Source organism: Nerophis ophidion, linkage group LG10 (assembly GCF_033978795.1).
Source record: "Nerophis ophidion isolate RoL-2023_Sa linkage group LG10, RoL_Noph_v1.0, whole genome shotgun sequence".
Lineage (NCBI taxonomy): Eukaryota > Metazoa > Chordata > Actinopteri > Syngnathiformes > Syngnathidae > Nerophis > Nerophis ophidion.
Genome location: NC_084620.1, coordinates 23,299,246 through 23,319,973, shown reverse-complemented (window position 1 = coordinate 23,319,973; position 20,728 = coordinate 23,299,246). Strand labels below are relative to the sequence as shown.

At 41.9% G+C, this 20,728-nt stretch overlaps 1 protein-coding gene across 4 annotated transcripts in view; it reads right to left on the bottom strand.

Moving 5' to 3' along the window:
• Positions 1-20,728, bottom strand: part of LOC133560400 (sodium/calcium exchanger 1-like) — a 157,966-nt gene that overhangs the window by 101,340 nt on the left and 35,898 nt on the right. The window lies entirely within an intron of this gene.

Here is a 20,728-nt window from a genome sequence, read left to right as displayed (position 1 = left end):
ATGCATTATTCTTTGGGTATTGTTAGCTAATGAGCTAATGATAACGATTTTTTGAATAATAAGTGTTCGCTATCATTGAATGTATACTATATAAAACCAAGAACATTAGTTGACTGCAAATTGTTTTTTGCTTCCCTTAAAATGCTTTTTATGTGCGCACGCACTCCCAGTGCGTATGTGTCGACGAGACAAGGTGAGTGACTGTCGTAAACGGCAATAAAAAATTTGGGCCGGCAAAATTTTGGATTGCGTAAATTTAGTAATTGTGAAAAATATAGACGGAACAAATGTGTTCTGTTAAACCACTGATGATGACATAAGCAAGCTGATGTTTCTTGTTATATCTTTTTGTGTGAACAAGTATCTTTGAGGAAGTTGCAAACAGCCCCATTTAAATTGACATTAAAATCAAGAAAATGCAAGGCTGTCAAAAATAACGAGTTAACTCATATGATTAATCACAAAAAAAGATTGTATTAATCAAGCATATACAATACACAGATGAATCACACAATTTATTTTGACTGTGCATGCTCTTTTACCTCTACCGCAGATGGTTATCTGAAAGGCGGAGGGTTGTAACACAGTCAGTGATCAGGTTAATGCAGCGTTTCTCAAAGTGTGGGGCGGGCCCCACTGGTGGGGCATAGAGACATGACAGGTGGGGCGCGAGGAACGGGAGGAAATTTCACTAACATTTTTTTTATTTTTTTTTATTATATTCTTAGATTTTTTTTTTTACTATGCTTTCATTTTCTATACACACTGTAAATCACTTTGTGATTCTGTCTGTGAAATCCGTTTTATAAATAAATATAAATTACCTATTTTTCATCTAGGCTTTAAATTTCTAGGTAGGAGCGAAAGTTTGACAGACATAGCAACAGTAACTAGTGGGGGCGGGGCTAAGCGGAACAATCTTTCACGCAGATGGGTAGCAGGCTAATGTGTGGACCACAATTACACAAAATGGATAAATTTGTGACTCGCACCTCAAAGGTCGTGGAGCCAGAGCCACCCCCTGCGGAGAAACAAAAATCTGACGGGCTTAATCAACCAAAAAGCCAACCGAAAAAATATGATAAAGGGTATCTTGCTCTTGGTTTCGCGGCAACGGTGGTGGGGGCAGAGGAGAGACCCCTATGTGTTCTGAGTCTAAAACCGCTAGCAGCAGACAGCATGAGACCCAACAAATTAAAGAGACACCTCGAGACCACACACCCCAATCACATCAATAAGCCACTTGATTTCTTTCAAAGAAAACTGGCAGAGTAGTTATTTTATTTATTATTGAACTTGATGTTATTTTATGTTATTGAGTTTGAATGTATACAACTTGAATGTTACTTGATGTTCAATAAATTTGAAAATGTTAAGCTTGGCATTAGCGTTCTGTTGGGGTGATGGGGGCAGGTGGGGCTTGAAAACTCCCCCTTGTCCAAAGTGGGGGATGACAAAAAAAGTTTGAGAACCACTGGGTTAATGCATACGTCAGTGCAAAGATGCTTGAGGTGATGTGCTCACTGGCAAATTTCACTTTTAAATAAACCCTGACTGGACTTTTGATAAAACTGTTAACACATTTTGAGCAAATAAAAGATATTCACTTAAGTAAAAAAAAAAAATTCAAAATGAGGTGGCGACTTGTCCAGGGTGTACTCCGCCTTCCGCCCGAATGCACCTGAGATAGGCTCCAGCACCCCCCGCCACTCCAAAAGGGACAAGCGGTAGAAAATTGATGGATGGATGTTCCTAGATGATGTGAGGACTTCCGGCTAAGCATAGTCGGTGCAAGGCATGCTTTGTGTAAAAGTGACCTTTTTAATATTTTATTGGCACTTTTACGAACTTCAGCCGTCAACTCTACCATACATTTTACTGGCCTATCGTGTGCAGCTTCTTTTCTGTGGATTGCGCCTGTGGTTTCCGCAATGTCTGGCGAAGGGAAATTCGACAAGCCAGGCCTCTCCAAGCCTCGTGCATCTCTGGATCCAGATATCCTGAAGTAGTCGATCGTCAACTCGGCCGTTTCCTTTGTCGGAGGAGACGTAGCGGCCCTTTTGGAGCCATTCGACAGCATATTCCCGTCCCATAGCGGGGCCATTGCTAGCCTGGAGCTTGCTGCTAAATATAATGCTAATGCTACTAGCCTCAATAAGCTAACTGCCACCGTAGATTTCCTCTCTAAAAAATTTGATGATCTGGAGGGCCGCTTGAGTTGGAATAATGTCCGAATGGTTTACTTCAGAGCTTCATAAACTTTTTGCCAATCTGGGCATTCCCAGATCTGTCTGCTGCGGTAGAGTTAGACACCAATTACGGCTGCAGAATATAATGTTGCAGTGTTATCACTACAAAACGGAAAATCCCCGGGACCCGATGGCTATCCTCACAAATTTTTCAAAAACGAAACTGTTTGCAAGTTTTCCCTGTGACTGTGTGAGTTCCCTCCGGGTTCTCCGGCTTCCTCCCACTTCCAAAGACATGCACCTGGGGATAGGTTGATTGGCAACACTAAATTGCAAACGATTAACCAAGCTTCAATTTCTCTCCTTTTAAAAAAAAGTAAGGACTCTTTGCAGTGAACTTTGTATCGTCCTATTGGTCTATTACAAACCCCGTTTCCATATGAGTTGGGAAATTGTTTTAGATGTAAATATAAATGGAATACAATGATTTACAAATCCACTTCAACTCATATTCAGTTGAATATTCTACAAAGACAACATATTTAATATTCAACTGATATTTTATTTTTATTTTTTTGCAAATAATCATTAACTGTAGAATTTGATGCCAGCAACACGTGACAAAGAAGTTGGGAAAGGTGGCAATAAATACTGATAAAGTTAAGAAATGCTCATCAAACACTTATTTGGAACATCCCACAGGTGTGTAGGCTAATTGGGAACAGGTGGGTGCCATGATTGGGTATAAAAGCAGCTTCCATGAAATGCTAAGTAATTCACAAACAAGGATGGGGCAAGGGTCACCATTGTGTAAGCAAATTGTCGAACAGTTTTAGAACAACATTTCTCAACAAGCTATTGCAAGAAATTTAGGGATTTTACCATCTACGGTCCGTAAAATCATCAAAATGTTCAGGGAATCTGGAGAAATCACTGCATGTAAGCTATGATATTACGGACCTTTGACCCCTCAGGCGGTACTGCATCAAAAACCGACATCGGTGTGTAAAGGATATAACCACATGGGCTCAGGAACACTTCATAAAACCACTGTCAGTAACTACAGTTAGTCGCTTCATCTGTAAGTGCAAGTTAAAACTCTACTATGCAAAGCAAAACCCAATTATCAACAAAACCCAGAAACGCCGCCGGCTTCTCTGGGCCCGAGCTCATCTATGATGGACTGATGCAAAGTGGAAAAGTGTTCTGTGGTCTGACGAGTCCACATTTTAGATTATATTTGGAAACTTTGTACGTCGTGTCCTCCGGAACAAAGAGGAAAATAACCATCCGGATTGTTATAGGCGCAAAGTTCAAAAGCCAGCATCTGTGACGGTATGGGGGTGCATTAATGCCCAAGGCATGGGTAACTTACACATCTGTGAAGGCACCATTAATGCTGAATGGTCCATACAGGTTTTGAAGCAACATATGCTGTCATCCAAACAACATTATCATGGATGCCCCTGCTTATTTCAGCAAGGCAATGCCAAACCACGTGTTACAACAGTGTGGTTTTGTAGTAAAAGAGTGCGGGTACTTTCCTGGCCCGCCTGCAGTCCAGACCTATCTCCCATCGAAAATGTGTGGCGCATTATGAAGCGTAAAATATGACAGCGGAGACCCCAGACTGTTGAATGACTGAAGCTCTACATAAAACAAGAATGGGAAAGAATTCCACTTTCAAAGCTTCAACAATTAATTTCCTCAGTTCCCAAACGTTTATTGAGTGTTGTTAAAAGAGAAGGTGATGTAACACAGTGGTGAACATGCCCTTTCCCAACTAATTTTGCACGTGTTGCAGGCATGAAATTGCAAGTTAATTATTATTTGCAAAAAAAAAACAAAGTTTATGAGTTTGAACATGAAATATGTTGTCTTTGTAGTGCATTCAATTGAATATGGGTAGAAAATGATTTGCAAATCAATGTATTCCGTTTATATTTACATCTAACACAATTTACCAACTCATATTGAAACAGGGTTTGTAAATGTGGAGTTTAAATTATTATCCAAACCGCTAGGTTTAAGTCTGGATACTATTCCCTCTGCTATAATTAATTCGGATCAAACCAGGTTAATTTGGAATAGGCACTCCTTTTTTGATATTTGATGTCTTTTCAATATATCGTATGATGTCTACTCTTAACACTGAAGAGGCAGTGATATCTATGGATGCTGAAAAATCATTTGTGGAATTATCTTTTATATGTCCTGGAGAGATTTGGCTTTGGTTACAATTTTACAGTATTTTATGGATTAAACTACTATATTCATCTCCTGAGGCCTCAGTCAAGACAAATAATATTTAAATAATAAATGATATTTTTGCTTGTACCATTCCACACGGCAGGGGTGCCCCCTGAGCCCAATGCTTTTTGCTCTTGCCATTGAGCCTCTGTCAATAGAGCTCCATACCAACTCGCTTATTACCGGCATATGTAGACACACTGTGCAGGTGGAAGTCTCTCTCTATGCAGATGACCGCTTTCTATATGTCTCGGATCATCTTCGTATCGGTCCCTCTGCTCTAAGTACTCTCCAAGCTAAGAAATATTGTCTGCACAATTTTCCCTTTAAAATTGCCTTGCAAAGTTTAACATACTTGTCACAAATGCGCTTCAGAGCTTTATAAAACCAACTTTGTTTCATTGTGTTCCAGAATTCAGAGAGATTTTGATCGCTGTTCCTTACTTGATTTATCTACAGTGGCTCGTGTCAACTCTGTTAAAAAGAATGTACTTCCCCGATCTTTCTATATGTTTTAGTATATACCGCTTTTTCCACCTCACTCTTTCTTTCGTAAATTATCCATCCATCTTCTTCCGCTTATCCGAGGTCGGGTCGCGGGGGAAACAGCCTAAGCAGGGAAACCCAGACTTCCCTCTCCCCAGCCACTTCGTCTAGCTCTTCCCGGGGGATCCCGAGGCGTTCCCAGGCCAGCCGGAAGACATAGTCTTCCCAACGTGTCCTGGGTCTTCCCCGTGGCCTCCAACCGGTTGGAGGCGCCCTAAACACCTCCCTAGGGAGGCGTTCGGGTGGAATCCTGACCAGATGCCCGAACCACCTCATCTGGCTCCTCTCGATGTGAAGGAACAGCGGCTTTACTTTGAGTTCCTCCCGGATGGCAGAGCTTCTCACCCTATCTCTAAGGGAGAGCCCTGCCACACGGCGGAGGAAACTCATTTCGGCCGCTTGTACCCGTGATCTTATCCTTTCGGTCATGACCCAAAGCTCATGACCATAGGTGAGGATGGGAACGTAGATCGACCGGTAAATTGAGAGATTTGCCTTCCGGCTCAGCTCCTTCTTCGCCACAACGGATCGGTACAACCTCCGCATTACTGAAGACGCCGCACCGATCTGCCTGTCGATCTCATGATCCACTCTTCCCTCACTTGTGAACAAGACTCCTAGGTACTTGAACTCCTCCACTTGGGGCAGGGTCTCTTCCCCAACCCGGAGATGGCATTCCACCCCTTTCCGGGCGAGAACCATGGACTCGGACTTGGAGGTGCTGATTCTCATTCCGGTCGCTTCACACTCGGCTGCGAACCGATCCAGTCAGAGCTGAAGATCCCGGTCAGATGAAGCCATCAGGACCACATCATCTGCAAAATGCAGAGACCTAATCCTGCGGTCACCAAACCGGAACCCCTCAACGCCTTGACTGCGCCTAGAAATTCTGTCCATAAAAGTTATGAACAGAATCGGTGACAAAGGACAGCCTTGGCGGAGTCCAACCCTCACTGGAAATGTGTTCGACTTACTGCCGGCAATGCGGACCAAGCTCTGGCACTGATCGTACAGGGAGCGGACCGCCACAATAAGACAGTCCGATACCCCATACTCTCTGAGCACTCCCCACAGGACTTCCCGAGGGACACGGTCGAATGCCTTCTCCAAGTCCACAAAGCACATGTAGACTGGTTGGGCAAACTCCCATGCACCCTCAAGAACCCTGCCGAGAGTATAGAGCTGGTCCACAGTTCCACAACCAGGACGAAAATCACATTGTTCCTCCTGAATCCGAAGTTCGACTATCCAGCGTAGCCTCCTCTCCAGTACACCTGAATAAACCCTACCGGGAAGGCTGAGGAGTGTGATCCCACGATAGTTGGAACACACCCTGCGGTCCCCCTCTTTAAAGAGAGGAACCACCACCCCGGTCTGCCAATCCAGAGGTACCACCCCTGATGTCCACGCGATGCTGCAGAGTCTTGTCAACCAAGACAGCCCCACAGCATCCAGAGCCTTAAGGAACTCCGGGCGGTCCTCATCCACCCCTGGGGCCTTGCCACCGAGGAGCTTTTTAACTACCTCAGCAACCTCAGCCCCAGAAATAGGAGAGTCCACCACAGATTCCCCAGGCACTGCTTCCTCATAGGAGGAGGTGTTGGTGGGATTGAGGAGGTCTTCGAAGTATTCCTTCCACCTATCCACAACATCCGCAGTTGAGGTCAGCAGAACACCATCCGCACCGTACACGGTGTTGACAGTGTACTGCTTCCCCTTCCTGAGGCGGCGGACAGTGGTCCAGAATCACTTCGAAGCCGTCCGGAAGTCGTTTTCCATGGCTTCTCCGAACTCCTCCCATGTCTGAGTTTTTGCCTCCGCGACCGCTGAAGCTGCACACCGCTTGGCCAGTCGGTACCTGTCCACTGCCTCCGGAGTCCTATGAGCCAAAAGGACCCGATACGACTCCTTCTTCAGCTTGACGGCATCCCTCACCGCTGGTGTCCACCAAGGGGTTTTAGGATTGCCGCCCCGACAGGCACCAACTACCTTGCGGCCGAAGCTCCGATCAGCCGCCTCGACAATAGAGGTGCCGAACATGGTCCAGTCGGACTCAATGTCCAGCACTTCCCTCGTGACATGTTCACAGTTCTTCCGGAGGTGGGAATTGAAACTTTCTCTGACAGGAGACTCTGCCAGACGTTCCCAGCAGATCCTCACAATGCGTTTGGGCCTCCCAGGTCTGTCCGACATCCTCCCCCACCATCGCAGCCAACTCACCACCATGTGGTGATCGGTAGAAAGCTCCGCCCCACTCTTCACCCGAGTGTCCAAAACATAAGGCCGCAAATCCGATGACACAACTACAAAGTCGATCATGGAACTGCGGCCTAGGGTGTCCTGGTGCCAAGTGCACATATGGACACCCTTATGTTTGAACATGGTGTTTGTCATGGACAAACTGTGACGAGCACAAAAGTCTAATAACAAAACACCACTCGGGTTCAGATCCGGGTGGCCATTCTTCCCAATCACGCCTCTCCAGGTTTCACTGTCGTTGCAAACGTGAGCGTTGAAATCCCCCAGTAGGACAAGAGAATCACCCGGGGCGGGCACTTTCCAGTACTCCCTCGAGTGTTCCCAAAAAGGGTGGGTACTCTGAACTGCTGTTTGGTGCGTAAGCACAAACAACAGTCAGGACCCGTCCCCCCACCCGAAGGCGGAGGGAGGCTACCCTTTCGTCCACAGGGTTGAACTCCAACATGCAGGCTTTGACCCGGGGGGCAACAAGAATTGCCACCCCAGCCCGTCGCCTCTCACTGCCGGCAACGCCAGAGTGGAAGAGGGTCCAGTCCCTCTCGAGAGAAGTGGTTCCAGAGCCCTTGCTGTGCGTCGAAGTGAGTCTGCCTATATCCAGTCGGAACTTCTCGACTTTGCGCACTAGCTCAGGCTCTTTCCCCCCAGTGAGGTGACGTTCCACGTCCCAAGAGCTAGCTTCTGTAGCCGAGGATCGGACCGCCAAGTTCCCTGCCTTCGGCTGCCGCCCCGCTCTCATTGCACCCGACCTCAATGGCCCCTGCTGTGGGTGGTGAGCCCATTGGAGGGGTGAGCCCATTGGAGGGGTGACCCACGTTGCCTCTTCGGGCTGTGCCCGGCCGGGCCCCATGGGAACAGGCCCGGCCACCAGGCGCTCGCCATCGTGCCCCACCTCCGAGCCTGGCTCCAGAGGGGGACCCCGGTGACCCGCGTCCGGGCGAGGGAAATCTGGGTCCATGCTTTTTCTTCTTCATAAAGGTTTTCGAGCTGCTCTTTGTCTGATCCCTCTCCTAGAACCTGTTTGCCTTGGGAGACCCTACCAGGGGGCATAAAGCCCCCGGACAACATAGCTCCTAGGATCATTGGGACACGCAAACTCCTCTACTACGATAAGGTGGCAGCTCAGATAGCCACATTTAAGACTTCATTTTAAATAAAAAGACTAACAGGTTACGGAAACAAAATTGACAGGTACCCAAGTCGTTAGGAGGATAAGCACTACCAAACTTTAGGTTTTTACTACTGGGCCACCAACCATAGAAGTCTTAATTATTGGCTGCAATATAGAGCATTTGATCTCCCTCCATTATGGCTGGTTATGGAGGCTAACTCAAATAAACCAGTATCTCTAAAAGCCCTAATTGACTCCCCCATCCACGCTTCTACTTCCGCTTTTACGAAAAATCCAATCGTAAAAACCTAATTCAGAATTTGGGTCCAGTTTAAGCGCTACTTTATGTACAGACTATTTCTAACCTTGCACCCATCAATGCTAATCATGCTTTCCCTCCCTCTCTTGTAGTTAATGCCTTTTAAGGTGGTCGACTCTGGGGATCAACAACATTTAAGATTTATATATTGACAACATTGTTTCCTCTTTCCAGCAACTTTGTGATACATTTTCCCTCCCTAATCAACATTTTTGTAAGATATCTACAGATCCACAGTTTTGCTCTTAATAGTTTTCCCAGGTTTCCAAACTTACTGATTGAGACAGTTTTGGATGCTTTTTCACACTGCTTCCGACAATAAAAGGATCAATTATGCGTATTTACAATCACATTTTTGATTTATGGCCTGAATCTCTAAATTCTATTAAGTCACTTTGGGAGAGTGACTTAGGTGTGACCTTATCTGAGGAAGCTGGACAGAGATTTTGAGTAGAGTTCCTAAGTCGTCTATTTGAACTAGATGGGTTTTACTTGTACTTGTATAGCGCTTTTCTACCTTCAAGGTACTCAAAGCGCTTTGACACTACTTCCACATTCACCCATTCACACACACATTCACACACTGATGGAGGGAGCTGCCATGCAAGGCGCTAACCAGCACCCATCAGGAGCAAGGGTGAAGTGTTTTGCTCAGGACACAACGGACGTGACGAGGTTGGTACTAGGTGGGGATTGAACCAGGGACCCTCGGGTTGCCACGGCCACTCTACCACTGCGCCACGCCGTCCCTCATTCAATGAAAGCTAATACATCGTAGTTATTATACCAAGGTCCGGCTGGCTAAGATGTATGACGGACTGTCGCTATTATGTGATTGGTGTCAACAGTCTCCAGCTAACTTAATACATATGTTTTGGCTTTGCCCATCCCTGTGCAGTTATTGGACTGAAATTTGTAATACTTTGTCTTTGGTAATTGGCGAAAAGATCGAACAAAATCCTCTAAACGTGATCTTCTCTTAGCAAATCCAAAAATAACTTGGTAGCATTTATTACTTTGTTGGCTGGAAGACTCATTGGGATAAACTAGAAGGCTGCAGTGCCTCCTTGCCACACTTACTTGATTAGAAATATTGTTTAGTTCCTTAAAGTTGGACAAAATTAAGCTGACATTGAGCGGTTGTTCTGGGAAGTTTCAGGAAGAACAGGGTGGATTGCTAAAATATGTTAAGAGACTGAGCTCAAAATAACCCCAATTGCAAAGTAATTGAAAGGCAAATAACCGATGAGCCTTTTGTCTGCTGTTGTGTATTTTAAGTTAGGTCAAGCAAGTAATTGGTGATTAATCATGATTACGGTAATCCAAATTCAAGTGTGAGTAATCTGGATTATAAAGACATATAATTTGAGCTGTCAAAGTATATATATATATATATATATATATATACCCTCCAGGTACTGTAATGTATTTATGTATATATATAGTACTGTGGAAGGACATTAGCTACATTGCTTGTCGCTGTCAAATTTGACTAGAATGTGTCATCAGCATATATAATCACGATATGACAACGGTATTAAAAGCTCTATCGTCGGCCAAATTTATATTGTCTATGTCTCGCAACCCTACTAACATGCTAAATGACAAAAAAAGGGTAAATCCGGGAAACGGGTCATAACATACAGAAATACAAAGATGGACTTAAACGGTGTCCTGTTTTGGTGTACTCAAGGTACCGGTAATAAATAAGGTGCAACTAGGGCTGGGTGTATAGATGTGCCTTTGTTATAGCCGTTTGCTCATCTCTGCGCCTGACAAGAGGGCTCACCCCAGCCCGTTGCGTGTTTACAGAGGCTTCCCTGACACACTGTTACGTACAGTCTGAGCATTAAACTTTTTTTTTCTTTTTTTTAAATAAATATGGTGGCTCCTTCTTGACTCCCGAGTGATGCAATGCTTTGGTCAGCGACTGCATTTGTCTATTGGTGAGTGACTACAGCGTTATTTAAACATACACCAATTTGCTTGAGAACCCACACCTCTCCTTGTAGCGACTTTATCACTAATCTCATTTGTTTATGCTGTTCACTTCTGTTAGCGACTAAGCACAGCAGCTAACGATAGGGCCTCGCTCCTTTTTGTTCAGCGTTTCAAATGTTTAGCCTCTCCTCGGTTTAAAACTGCCTATCTCTATAGCCCGTGCGGACTAAGCCACTGTCGCGGTTGGGTGGCTTAAAGGTAGTTTTAAACTCAACAGCCAGCAGCTTCCACCGCAGTGAGCGAGCAAAAGCGGCATCTAAGCGGTGAGCCTGTAAACCTAACGTTATGAACAAAAAGGTTCCGCAGCCTCCGTTGCAGAACCTCCAGGTTCTGTAACAGCTTCTTCCCTCAGGCCATAAGACTCCTGAACGCATCATAATAATCCCCTCAATCCCCCCCCCAAAAACGGAATAACTGCTTGGAATATAAAGACAATATAACATACATCCATAAACGTGGATGCATATGCTAAAGTGCAATATATTAATCCGTACAGTAATCTTTTTATTTATATCTGCACCTTATTGCTCTTTTATCCTACACTAAAACGAGCTAATGCAACAAAATATATTTCTTATCTGTACTGTAAAACTCGAATTTGAATGACAATAAAAGGAAGTCTAAGTCTGAGTCTAAAATGAACGAAAATTGCTTTAACGTAGAAATGACTAACTAATTACTTCATAGGAATAAACTTCCATCACGTTATTACTTACAACAAAAAAAATCTGAGTACTCTCAACACTGGTTGTCAAGAAATAAAACACTTAAGTACTTTGCAAGTGTTTTTAAGATACCAGAATATACCGTATACCACCATTCAGACTAAAAATACCGCGGTATCAGTTTTTGGTCCATGTCACCCAGCCCAAGGTGCAACTCTACTAATATTATACTTTGACTAGATTTTCTTGTGCCGTTCCAAAAATGTGTCTTACTTCATTTTTCTGATTGGCTAAAAAGGCTTTTCAGGTTAATTTTTACCTTTTCCCTGGCATTTTCTTGACACTGGCACATATTTTTTTAATGGCATTTGGGAAGATATAAGGATCGTTTCTAAACCTTACTAGTAGCCTAAATGGAGACGTTCCAAGAAATAACTCAGCACAGTGTCTGTATCTCAGGGAGACACACAAAAAGAACTGTACCCCTGTAACGTGTTCCAAACTGAGATCATTATGTCCCCACAGGGAGACTCAGTGGCTGGATTTTCTAAAACACTGAAGGTCCTGGCAAGGTGACAAAACGCGAAAAAGACGAGCCCCGAAAGGACGACTGGGCAAAGAGAAACATTATTAAAATGTCAACGCAGCTGTGGCGCTTAAAGATGAAAAAGAACCGAGGAAGGAAAAATGAAGATGTAGAGGAAGGCCAGAACATGACAACAAGCGAGATTATGGGCATTCATCATCCAGTCCTGCCTCACTTTCCTCCTCTATTGTTTTCCTGTCTATCAGTCCTTCCAGCATTCATCAGCACTACACAAATGCACACACACACACACACACACACACACACACACATGCACATGTACTGCGGCCATGCATACATGGTGAGTGTTTATCAGATTATGTAAACCAGGTTTGGCTTTATGCTGCAGTGACAGATTACACACAAATGAATAATGGAGGATAGCAGGAAAGGCACAGAGGAGGAACACTGACGATGATGAGGAGGAAGGGTGCGCGAGGTGAAGATGCCATGGTTACAGACAGGGGGAAATTTGGGAATGCGAGGAGGGGATGTTGGGTGTTAACAAGAGGACGATTGTGTGCAACTTTCAGTGAATGAATGAGTGTTCCCATTAAATTGTGATGAGAGTCCACACATTCAAATAAGTATTTTTACGCTGGTATCAGCAGATTTGAAGTTAAAGCAAATTTAATCCCGGATAAGATTAAAACCACCCTGAAGGAAGGCTGGATTTGGAAGAAACGTGACCTAATTTGAGCTGTTTAGTGGCACGATGGTAAGGCTCTTTATTTCCACAGGTAGCAGATGTTTCATTTGTGGTTTGGAGCTTCTAGCTGGAAAATGACAGAGTGAAAGCCGCACAAGCTGGGTGGAGAGGCCAAATGACAGGGTGGCGAGGGCGGACAAGGACGAGGAGAGAAGCGGAAAGGAGAAAAGCCATTTGGAAGTCAGCGTGCAGCCGAGCAACAAGTGCTCCATCTGTCCGCCACTCATTGCTATCTCCTCCGGTCGAATCATAAAAAAAAAGAACACACAAAAGGACTCTCCACATTTCGCAGTGATGAGTGCTCACTTCAAGAGCCTATTTTTCCTCCTCCATCTTTTATATGTTGTCATCGCTTTTCCACCACTTAGCGCGTTAAGCCGTCACTGAAATGCAATTCAGGGCAACAGCTACAATTTGAGTGAGCACATACCTCCACCAAGAGACAAAACTTTCACACACACAAACTCCTGCATACGTTTAAAATTTTCACATTAGGATTGACTGAACAAGTCAACAAAGTCAAACATGATAGCCCATTTTCAGCCTTATTAAGATTTACACTATAATAGTACTAATTTTCCCATCCTGCTTATTCACAACACACTGAACATGCCCCAACCTCACAGACACACACCACCTGCAAAAACTGGGATTTTTTTATTCATATTAAATGGGAAATTATGCAAACCACACCTTGGATACACACCCTAATTCCGATCTGCACCTAAAATGTAACATTTGCTTCTTTGCCCATGCAAAGTTGCGTAACAATCAGATATGTTTTCCTGCATAGTCATGCATACTAACAAGCCAACAGCAACAATGAAAACACAAGAAGTTGAGGAATGTTAAAATATCTCCTCGTTAAGAAGCAATAACCTCTGCTCCATTGTTGGTGACTGGTAAAACTAACATGTAACAGTATTTTTTTCACACAAAATTCAAACAATCAATTAATTAAAATGTATTTACATAGCTCTTAGTCACAAGAGCATCAAAGGCCTTCACAAACCACAACAGCATCCCCTGAACTGAACACAGAAAAAACTCCAAAAAGCCCGAGCTGGGAAAAAGAAGAAACCTTGGGAAGGGGCCACATATATGAAGACCACCCTCCTGGGTGACTGGATGCAATGAATGCCAAGTGGGTACAATTGTTTAATTGTTACATTAATAAATAATGTGAGTGTCTTGCACGTAGACAAGTCGACAACTCAGGTACGTCACCAACCGATTACAACAAATGACTGTAGAAATTACGATATAATTATATTTTACCACAATTAACAGTTATTTCACAGTACATTACTGGAAATATAGTCATTTGTAATATCAACACAAATTACTGTAAATTCAAACTGATTTGTCTCTTAAGGGGTGCCATAGACCAGTGATTTATTAAATGGGGGTACGCATACCCCTGGGGGTTCCTGAAGGTATGCCAAAGGGTATGTGAGATTTGTTTTTAAATATTCTAAAAATAGCAACAATTTAAAAATACTTTATACTTATATTTATTGAATAATACTTCAACAAAATATGAATGTAAGTTCATAAACTGGGAAAAAATTATTACAACAGTGCAATATTCAGTGTTGACAGCTAGATTTTTTGTGGACATGTTCCATAAATATTTATGTTAGGATTTCTTTTTTTTCTGAAGAAATGTTTAGAATTAAGTTCATGAATCCAGATGGATCTCTTTTACAATCCCCAAAGAGGGCACTTTAAGTTGATGATTACTTCTATGTGTATAAACTTTTATTTATAATCGAATCGCTTGTTTATTTTTCAACAAGTTTTTGGTTATTTTTATATCTTTTTTTTCCAAATATTTCAAGAAAGAGCACTACGAATGAGCAATATTTTCCACTGTTATACAATTTAATAAATCAGAAACTGATGACATAGTGCTGTATTTTACTTCTTTATCTCTTTTTTTTCCAACCAAAAATGCTTTGCATTGATTAGGGGGTACTTGAAATAAAAAAATGTTCACAGGGGGTACATCACTGAAAAAAGGTTGAGAACCACTGCGATAGACTACATTGCACACTGTTGTACAATAAGATGCTGTATGCTGTTAGAGTAGTTAACTATGAACGAGCCAAAGCATATAATTGTAATTTGATTGTAATTAACTATAAAATTACAATTGGGATAGTACTGTTATGTTTAGGTGTCTGTGTTGTTGGTCTGGACGACAGGTGATGTACTGGCAAAAATATATTCAATGACACAAACAAAAATAGTGCAGCAAGGAAATGCACAGAAACCATACGGAACAATATAAAGCATTGAAGTAAAAAGGGATAAAGCCCAGGCTGGCATAAAAAGCATTATGTTTGGCAATCAGGAACGGGTGGGTCCAGATTGCCAATTAGGGACAGGTGTGAGAGCCAGCACTCAGACAGAATTAGTGGCAAAAAAGAGACAAACAGGAAATGTAACAAAAATAAAAGGACTGGACAGGAAATAAAAAGTAAACCATTATCAGAAACTAATTACAGCTCTGCAGTTACATTAAATTGTTGTAAAGATATTTCAGTCATTGCGATAAAGTGGCGACCTGTCCAGGGTGTACCCGCCTTCCGCCCAAATGTAGCTGAGATAGCCACCAGCGCCCCCCACAACCCCAAAGGGAATAAGCAGTAGAAAATAGATGGATGGATATTTCAGTCAATTCCAGTAAATGTTACTGTAAAAGTGCAATTATTAGCCAGTAATTTACCTTTTTTTTTTATAGCACAGGGTTGTGTCCATAGACATGGTACTTTGATACAATTTGGAAGCCTTGTGTTTTACACATATAATGGGCTCTTCTAACACAAGAGCTACATGAAAGAGTCCACCTTTACAGTTCCAACAATGCTCAGTTTTGATGTTGTTGAATTAGCAGGCTGCAATACTAGCACTGCTGCCTACCTGGGTCAGCATGAGGAGTGAAGGCTGCATTGAGCGCCGCAGGCTCCTAGTGACTTAGTGGTTCATCACTATGGCTGCGCTTCTGCATCAGCACCAGGCGAGATGGACCGGGTGTGAGTAGCAAACAATGAAGCCAATGGCCTGTGCCTGCATAGTGCACCATTTGGCAAGAAAAGGTAACTTTGAAAGTGAATGGAAATACTTTTCTGTAGTCATATATGTCTTTATACCAATTTTTATAAGCTACAGTAATTCTGTACATAATATTCCACAGTCAAGAGACTAAATGAGATTTGGATGACATTTTGGGAAATGATGGCTTTTGAAATTAATTTAAGGCAGACACAGTAAGCAGGGAGGGATGGTAGACCCCAGCCTTAGCAGCCATTTAAACAAATCGGTGTCCTAACATCGGGATGAAATACGGCCTCTTACTTTATTTTCCTGGAAACCCTACTTTAATCAACACAGTTGAGATTAATAAGGTAATAAAACAATAATAAATGGTCCCCCGGACAGAAAAAACTCAGTACATCCCACAATGATACAACATAAAATAATCTAACATGTTCAACGCATGTTTACTAAATAGTAGGACTATTGTTATGTGTTGACCCAGTAACTGCAGGGCTACTCAACTACAGAATGAAGAGGGCCACAGTTTCAAGAGCCAAAGGTCTCAGGGGCCAAACATCGAAATGTGGATGTTTAGGTCATTAAATGCCACCACAGGTTATATTTACTTCCACACTGCACTGTCAATAAATTCATTATAATGCCCTTGCTACTCGTTTCCAGTGTGTGCAGCAAGTTAAAAGCAAGAAGAAACAGAAGCTCCAGATGTTTTGTTGAGGATTGGTGTTGATTTTTTTTTTATTATTTCCCTTACTTAGTTTTATTTTTCCATCCATCCATCCATCCACTTTTTACCGCTTGTCCCATTCAGCGTCGTAGGGGGTGCTGGAGCCGAATCTCAGCTTTTTATTATTTATTAATAGTTTTATAGAAATTACACAATGTTCATCCACCAAACATTTGTGTGACGTTTCACAATCAAACGTAAGGTGTAGTGTTGTCGCCCTCTACTGGTCAAATTTAGCGCTACAAGGTTTGATTGGTAGCACGACCACAAATACATAAGACATCACAATGTCAGCAATTTCAATACAAAATAAACTAAATATTTTTATAAACAATATCTACTTACAAATGTTTGACCAGGTTTGGTGATGAAGCTTACACGCTGGAATTTCTTCCATTGTTGCTGCTTCTCTGGAACAATGCGTCCGTCACTTAAAAGGTCCGCCAGAAAACAATGACTCAAGCACTTGCTCGGGGCAGAACATTCATACTTTGTTGTCCAGTCGTTGTTAAAAGTCAGATTTTTGCAATTGTTATTTTTTTTTTGTTGTCAGGATTGAATGAGTATTCTTGTTCTACTCCACCAGTGCTGCTTCATTGTGACATGTGTGCTTCGCTGCAGCCCCCTTGCCAGGTGGCGGGAGTACTGCATACATGATCAACACTGGTTTCAATAGTTTCATTAAGTCTATTTGGGTGATGTCAAATACAAATCTTTGGCAGGCTGGATGTGGCCCGCAAGTTGAATAAGCTTGCTTTACTACCACCTGTTGACATGTCAAGCACAGTGCAAAGTCGTTGTGGCTTGTGCAGCCCTTTGAGACACTAGTGATTTAGGGCTATATAAGTAAACATTGATTGGTTGATTGATTGATGGACAGTATGCCATGTTTCAGATTGAGTTGCAACAAGACAGCTATTTTTTCTGCAACAGTAAATTGACCATGTTTGTGGAGTGTGGAGCTAGTAAGTCTGCCATCTTTGTGGAACATCTGTTGCAAGAAGTCGGCCATCTTAAAGGGGAATTGCACTTTTTTGGGGAATTGTGCTTACTTAATCCTTATGGGAGACATGACAATGGATTTTTTTAATGGACTCTAAATAATAAATGTGATCAAAAATCAGCTTACAATTGAGCATATGGAAGCGGCTCAATTCTGCTTATGAAGCTCCTATAAAATATCCAAACACTTCCATTAGGGTTTTACCTACCGTATTTTTGGGAGTATAAGTCGCTCCGGACTATAAGTTGCACCTGCGGAAAATGTATAATAAAGAAGGAAAAAATAAACATATATAAGTCGCACTGGAGTATAAGTCGCATTTTTTGGGGAAATTTATTTGATAAAACCCAACACCAAGAATAGACATTTGAAAGGCAATTTAAAATAAATAAAGAATAATGAACAACAGGCTGAATAAGTGTTTGTTATATGACGCATAAATAACCAACTGATAAGGTGCCTGGTATGTTAACCTAACATATTATGGTAAGAGTCATTCAAATAACTATAATATATATAGAGAATGCTATAAGTTTTCCAAACAATCTGTCACTCCTAATCGCTAAATCCGATGAAATCTTATACGTCTACCCTCTTACATGAATGAGCTAAATAATATTTGATATTTTACGGTAATGTGTTTTAATTATTTCACACATAAGTCGCTCCTGAGTATAAGTCACACCCCCGGCCAAACTATGAGAAAAACTGCGACTTATAGTCCAAAAAATACGGTTCAGTATGTAAGTATATATCTAAAAAAAAAAACGCATTATAATGTTTTCTTCATTACTGATTACTACTCCCTGCAGACTTAATGAGAAAGTGATTTATTTATGTGTTAGTGTTACTTTTTTTTTAACTCTCAAATATCTGGTGTTTGCAGTTGAGAAATGTTTCATGAGAGCAGGGTGCGTGAGTGTGCGCCATTTAAAGGCAGTACCTGTTGCCACGTGACATGTGACGCCAGTGAGAGCGGACTCATTAGCTGTATTACCTCAGCATTGGTAGTCTGCAGGGAGTGACTGACTGGAAGCGGATTACCGACGGCAGCTCCTGTTGAATGTGTTTCCTGATGGTTAATTTAACCCTTGTCAATGGCTGTGTCTCTCCTTGTCCACAAACAGGGTATTGTAGGATTATTATTGTTGATGATTATCACTTAATTGAATTGTTGTTCATTGTTCCCACCTAGTAGAAGTAATGATGTGTGCGTGTGTGTTCTGTGGCTGTTGCTTACTCTAACAAAGGCTATGTTCACACTGCAGAGTCGGATGTCCAATTTTGATTTTTTTTGTCAAATCGGATATTTTTATTGGCCGTTCACACTACAAAACAAAATGCAATTTCTGATGTGAATCGTCTAATCGTGACGTTGCACGGACTGCAGTGTTTACGGAAGTAAAATGGCTTCAACTCTAGTAGGTCTCAGTACAGGCACATTTGTGGCAATTTCAAGGATTTTGTGCAATCAAAGTCAACATTTTGACGTTTGCACAGTGCCTGTGTTTTTAAAAAGTGTAAATCTTTATTGTTTTACTGTTCTCTTTTATGCATGTTTAATTTCATGTTATAACGTATTACTTTTCAGAAACTGCTCTGTGACATGTGCTGTTGATATCTTGGCCAGGTCACCCTTGTGAAAGAGATCTTGATCTGAATGGGTTTCTTATCTGGTTAAATAAAGCTTGGATTTTCTGAACCGGATTATTGCACGTAGAAGAGTAAGAAGAAAGAGGACAAGTATTTTGGCTCTTGCGGTTTAACAGGATATTTTGCTTTGATGTCTGCTTGAAGAGCGTGTCTGCAGCCGGACAGTCTGTGACGGTAGTGGTGGAAGTTTCAAGTGAGTTCTTAAAATATTTTATTTTGACTTGTTTTATGCTCCGTTGTCACCCATTTATTTTGTAACCGTCTATTTTAGCGAACAATTATGACGCTTATCACTGTTTGATGACGTTCTGGTCGGATGAATGCGACCGCAGCGAGGGAGCATTTACTTTGAGGATGCATTACATATGTACTCAATTTATAGCCGCATACGAAAGAGGCTTGGTCGGGTATGAACAATTCGGAATTGTACTGTTCACACTGACACGCAAAAATTAGACACAGGTCGCATATGGGGAAGAAAATAACTTGCAGTGTGAACAAGGCCAAAAAGCTACTTAATGAAGTAAAGTTCCGGAGATTCTGAAGCTGTCTTGGAGACATCAACACAACCACCACCTCAAAATGTGCATGCCACCTTACATCAAACGTATCGGTAAGGACGTCGTATTGCAAACATTATTATTTTTTTAGATTATTCATTACTAGAACAGTGACATTACGTTATGTGCATTATTCCTAAGACCGCCTATGACTCAACATCAGCTGTAATGCTGCTGCTTTTCCACGGCTACTTTATGGACTCAGGGTCACACAGGACGCATGTTAATGGGACAATAAAAAAAATTGTGCCACTATTGGAAATGTTTGTTACCTCATTATATATATATATATATATATATATATATATATATGTATATATATATATATAGATATATATATATATATATATATATATATACATATATATATATATATATATATATATATATATATATATACAGTGGGGCAAAAAAGTATTTAGTCAGCCACCGATTGTGCAAGTTCTCCCACTTAAAATGATGACAGAGGTCTGTAATTTTCATCATAGGTACACTTCAACTGTGAGAAACAGAATGTGAAAAAAAATCCGGGAATTCACATTGTAGAAATTTTAATGAATTTATTCGTCAATTACGGTGTAAAATAAGTATTTGGTCAACCATTCAAAGCTCTCACTGATGGAAGGAGAATTTGGCTAAAAATCTCACGATACATGGCCCCATTCATTCTTTCCTTAACACGGATCCATCGACCTGTCCCCTTAGCAGAAAAACAGCCCCAAAGCATGATGTTTCCACTCAAATGCTTCACAGTAGGTATGGTGTTCTTGGGATGCAACTCAGTATTCTTCTTCCTCCAAACATGACGAGTTGAGTTTATAACAAAAAGTTATATTTTGGTTTCATCCGACCACATGACATTCTACCAATCCTCTGCTGTATCATCCATGTATCCATTTTGGTGTAAACTCAACTCGTCGTGTTTGGAGGAAGAAGAATACTGAGTTGCATCCCAAGAACACCAAACCTACTGTGAAGCATGGTAGTGGAAACATCATGCTTTGGGGCTGTTTTTCTGCTAAGGGGAAAGGACGATTGATCTGTGTTAAATAAAGAATGAATGGGGCCATGTATCGTGAGATTTTGAGCGAAA